Source organism: Nicotiana tomentosiformis, chromosome 11 (assembly GCF_000390325.3).
Source record: "Nicotiana tomentosiformis chromosome 11, ASM39032v3, whole genome shotgun sequence".
NCBI classification, from domain to species: domain Eukaryota; kingdom Viridiplantae; phylum Streptophyta; class Magnoliopsida; order Solanales; family Solanaceae; genus Nicotiana; species Nicotiana tomentosiformis.
In genome coordinates, this window is record NC_090822.1 from 14473282 (window position 1) to 14479543 (window position 6262).

Genomic DNA, 6262 nt, shown 5'->3' on the forward strand with positions numbered 1-6262 from the left:
GTACATTTGCTCAAGCAAATCTGAAGATTCCCCTTTTGTTTAGTCAAATTAGCCTTAGAGCCAAATTTCAACATCCGAAATTTTCTGCCAGGCCTGCTCCCATCATCCGAACACCGTATTAATCACCACATGATGCACCAATACATGCCTGCATACCTTTGCTGAATCCACACCATGCACCGTATAATTCACATGACCACAACACACCTCATGACACATATAAGTCCCGTTCCAACACTTGCAATACTGCCACGACGGAAAAGATGTGTAGAAACTCATAACCAACTGCTGAGTCAACAAATCATTGAGTCTATTCTCTTGACAAGAACCATGACCTCATTCTGAACCACGCAACGATAATTGCTCTTTAATATACTTCATCTAAATCTGATCGCACTGATCCCAGGTCCAAAATTATCATCTCACCCAGTATAAGTCGTTCCAGCAATAAGCCACCACAAACACCACTAAAGGTCTCATATGATGCCACCACATGCCAACAATCCACAAACTCGAATGTGGTATATAAGGAGAACGAACTCTGGAAAGAACTTCTCAACCCACATAACTAATTAAACAACCGAAAAGGTGTCATGAATTTTTCTCAGAAAATTCAGGACAAAACACACAGGAATAGATATAGGGAACTGTGCTCAATATCACACTGTTGCGGCATGCAACTCGATCCACACATGATACCGTTGTGGCGTGCAACCCAATCCAAACAACATATCTGTGGCGGCGTGCCACCCGATCCAACCATATGCCCGTGGTGGCATACCACCCGTTCCACACATGATAATCTCAAGAAAACACACATCGAGTTGTAACGCTTATACTTATGAAATTTCCGAATATCAACCATAAGCACGCCAAGTGCATAATACAAATCCTAAGGAGAAGGGTAGCGTCATACGCTATAAAACTCAAGCACAACTAAGGTGCGATATATGATCTGCATCTCGAGAGCCATCCTGCTCACAGAATACCACCTCTACGCGGGACCTCAACACATTGTACAATTAATCAAGCCGACTTATGACCCACATGGCACAATAAGGTATTACATGAAATAACTGGCGACGAAATTAACTTCCCACGCCCGAATACTTCTCCATAAGGAATGCTATGTTGAATGAACACAGCAGGCTAGTGTAGAATACACATCCACATCTAGACCCATCAACGGACCCCAAACCGATTCTGATCATAACATGCTTAGGCAAATACCCTCTCAAGGATCCATAATGGCCTTTTTCCCATAACATACAAGAACAGTCGTCGAATCCGGAACAAACTTCCACAATTTAAAACCAACTGAATAGAGCGCCTTTAAGGCCTAAACTCTCACATTAGCGATAGTACCAAATCTCCGGACTTGGTTTCAATCTTTAATTAATCAAGTGACTACATGTCACACTTATACAATCTTCCCATGGGACACGCTCCCATGACCTTCTGCACCATACAACGAGTCTGCACATCTATGCCACCGGCCACACAAACATTGTAAAGCAATCAAGAATCTGCAATCAGTACGCAAAGCCTCCCATATAAGATACCGATCCTAGGTGACGTCAAAGATAATACCAGCTGACTCTAACCATCTGAATCCTTTCTCGCTCATCCGAGCTCGTGATATTCCTGCAAACACCAAATGGCAACCTTGATCCTCGACTTCTGATTCCCATGCTACTTCCTGCACCTAATCATGCCAATATGCAAATGTACAAGAATTTCATCATAACTTCTGAACCACTAATAGAGTACACACTTCATCATATAGAGACCTTTCACTTAACTCATTTCAATAGAACCATAGTGACACACGACTGAATTCCCATAACCGTAGAAAATACAAACCTCAAGTAGTGGTCTAAACCACCATAAATCATCTGAGATCTATCTACACATAACATGTCACAATACTCAAATTCCCCCGGATAAAGTCAATTACGATAGCCATCAATGCCTACATTTACCGCCACAAATCACATGCATGGTTTAACACGCTGAAGGAACTGATCATTGCCGCCACCATGCCAATTCAACCATTGCTAACCGATCCGACTTCTTCTAATTTACCTTAGACTTGCCTTAGGAATAATGATAGCTTCATACAATACATAACAAACTCAATCTGCACTCATCCTGAGTGACCCCATTTCACGAGACCACATTGTCTCCAAAACCCACGAACCATCTCATACCCTCTTTGTGCGCATATTTGCGTATTTAACTGGTACACCCATTCTGACAATTTCTCTATGAATCCGAAGTCATTTGCTCCCATTCCTCTCATGTTACACCACAGACCAAAGATAACACAAAGCACTCCAAGCCCCTTATCATAATCCACTGCAAAAGCTCGATACTCAACCATACTACTGACTCAAAATCCTTAGGCAACACACTTTAACTTTTGACTCCACTGGGACCGTTGTTGAGAGTCACCCACTCTGACTTGGTCCCGAATATAATCAAACTCCAAGGCTCCACTAGCATATGAATGCCCTCTCAAAGAAGCACCCGGCTGAATCACTGTCCTTGTAAATCACCTCTACAAGAAGCATAAATCCTAAATCTTCCTAAAGCCTCAACATGAGTCAATAAGGCCAACTATAGCACACATTCCTCAATCCTTTGCTCAAATTACCTCTGATGTTCTCTTTCCTTAGTCGTAATAACCCACCAATATGTCGATAACCAGAAATATCACGAGTAGACAACCATGCAATTCCATCGTAGGCGGTGAGGGCTCTCCCACTTAGCTTGAAGCTACCATTGCATAATTCTGGAATCCACCAAGGCTCCTTATCCCACATTGACATGATCTTGCACAATCAACCTGCCAATTTGCCTCAAAATCTTCCTGTTAACCATTTTATAAACACTTTGAATCACTAGCCACGTTTTCATATTCAACCTCACACTGGATAGCTAGTAGAATTCTTCGTAGAAGCTTCGTCAGCCACGCGACCACTGACCTGCTCATAGGAGATAACCCACATGTGGAAATTACATGCCGACATCTTCCAACGTCGTTGCACTGGGTACACTTACTACATAATCAGTAACCCATCCTGAGCCTGTGCTCATTCACCAGCTGTACAAGTCCATTCACTCCTCATGGACATCAACTAAAAGGTGCAACAGTACATTCCCATCCAAAGTCATGATGTATTCTTCCTATCAGGCAACTCCTTCCCGTCGTATCCACTCTCCTCTGTATAATAGCCAATATTCCAAATTAAGTCCATAGACCTAGTCACTGTCCACCATGAAATCCCGAATCACTTTAAACTTTTCCCAAGGCATATAGTCATCCTACCACAGAACCCATATGTTACTCTGCCACTCTCCCACTTTGGTCAAACCCTCTCCTTTAAGCAACTACCCGACTTCTGTTTCTCACACTTGGCCTTCTAGAAATTTAACCACCGCAAAACACCCCCCACATGTCATTCCTCATCCTTCGCTGCCCAGTTGTTGCCTTAACTCAATATCTATCTCCGTAGCACTTGAACCAATAGATCACTACCAATATTAAACCCCTGAGAAGATCATCTTCCTCGAGCCGTTAACATTAGAAATACCCATTTAAATTCTGGAATTACTGCACTCCGTTGTTTCTGACAACCGCTTCTCCGGCACAATCTCACACTACTCTGCCCCGAAGGCAAACTGATGAAGACCATGACACCAGCGAACCTTAACGTGTTCAAGAGGGATGACGACACCATATCACAGATGAAAATTCCACCACGCTCGAAAATACCAAGTCTCGTTACTCCATCAACCCAAACCTAAACATTTATAGTCTGATTGTCTTTCCTCCGCCAGAAATAATATACCGAATCTCTGAATCATGCACTGAGTAAACCTTCTTCCAAGTCATTCACTGCTTCGACGCATAGACAAGCATCCTACAATTACACCAGCACAGTGCGATAGCAATGTGCAAGTCGTCATAACAATCAATGCCAAGTCTCAAAACCTTAGGTAATACAGATACTGAGCTGAAACGACAGAACGGCATTCCATAAGGTGACGACAATAGCCCAAAGTAAATATGTAGGGAGAACATCCTGCACCACATTTGTAATGCCATTAAAATTCCTCGATTCCAAATTTATAACAAGCACTTCACATCGCATAAGATTGAATAGGAAGGAAATGAAGGCATACGCCTCAAAGGAATCAAATCGCACGATGAGGAATCAAGAAGGGAAGTGCTCCTAACAGTCTTGTAGCCTCTCAAAGATAAGTACAAACGTCTTCATACCGATCCGCAAGACTCTACTAGACTCGCTCATGACTCATGAGACATAAGTGAACCTAGTGATCTGATACCATGTTGTCACGACCCAAAATCTACTAAGGGTCGTGATGGTGCCGGACACCGTTGTCAAGCAAGCCAACACTAAATAGTTAATTTAGCTCTCATTAATCAATTTTGTTTTTTGAAATCATAATTTCCTTTGAATAAATAATGAAAGATAGACTTTACAGAATAAAAATAATATTCTTAACAATTTCAACACTGAACAACCTGTAATCACCCCAAGCCCCGGTGTCACAAGTGCATGAGCATCAACTAGGAGAATAAATTAAATACAACATCCGTCCATAGTACAAATTTGGATAGGAAAGAAAAATACAGATACTCTGAGGGAGACTCTGCTAGCTGCGGATCGTAGCATAAGATGCAGCTCACCTAATTCCCCACAATAACCGCGCCTCTGTGCCCACAAGGCCACTAGACATATATGCATTTGCACAAAAATGTGCAGCATGTGTAGCATGAGTACGTAAATCAACGCGTACCCAGTAAATATCATGCCTAACCTCGAATAAGTAGTGACGAGGGGTCGACTCCGACACTTACTAAGGGCCAACAATATGATAATATGAAATTCTAATTAAGTATGATATATGAACAATAAAACTCAGAACAAGAAATAACTGAACAATACATCACCATATTTAAGAACCCAAATCACTTCCTTCATTTAAAACAAATAATCTTTCAAATAATGAATTTATACCAATTATAAAAGGGACTTCCAGTTCTATTATCACACACAAAATTCTACCGAGGACGTTCGGCCCGATCCAACATAAATGTAAATTGTGCACTGCCGAGGGTCGAATGGCACGAACCATAGATGCATCTATTAACCTGCCGAGGCAAACGGCCCGCTCCCATAAGAGTAGTAGAAAGAATTACCCCACTCGCGGAATATACTTGCGACGCATTCAAATATAAATTATCAATAAATCATAACCCTTTCTTGATTCTTTTCAAAATAAATACGATTCAACTTGAAGCTTTTAAATCCTTAAAATCCCCGACTTAGTTCCATTTGATACAATTAACAAATATAATCAAATAACGGTGTCCACAAAGCATGGTGTAAACCTAAAACCACTCGGACGTAAACATGAATAATAGCTACGTACGGACTCTCGTCACTTCGTGCATACGTAGCCCCGACAAATAACAACACATATTAATTAAGTTCACATATGGGGTAAATTCCCTTTTAGAAGGTTATAAAAGAGACTTACCTCGCTCTGAAGTTCCATCACCGGCTCCCAAGCCCTTCTAATAACTCAAACTGATGCCCAACGCTCCAAAACTTGTCAATAAACGTGGAAATCCATAAATATACACTCTAATACTTATTATAATCCAATTTATAACAATTACAAACTCTGCTTGAAAAGTAGATAAAATCACCCTCGGGCCCACGTGCCCGGATTCCGAAAATTTTCGAAGATAAACTTTACTCATGACACCACAAATTCAAATATATAATTTATTTCCCATTCCATACCCAAATTCGTGGTCAAAATCAAAAATACCAAACTCTAGGTTTTCTACCAAAACCCCACAATTTCTACTAATTTTCATGCTTAAATCCTCATAGAATCCATGTATTTAACTTATAATAAGTGAGAATCACTTAACCCGTGTTGCTTGATGAAAAACTCCCTTTGGAGCTCTCCACTATCACCCCAACCAAGTGAGAAATGAGAGAAGAAAAGCCAAATCTCGCTCTTAAAACCATTCTTCCTAGCGCCATTTCCGCATTTGCGGAACAGTAGCCGCACCTGCGGCTTCGCAGGTGCGAGACCCCTTCCGCTTCTGCGCCTTCTTCTGCTTCTGCGCTCAACCCTTTGCTTCTGCGCTTGCACAGATGCGGCCAAAACTCTGCACCTGCGGTCCTTCACCTAGGCGCCCTGCTCCGCTTCTGCG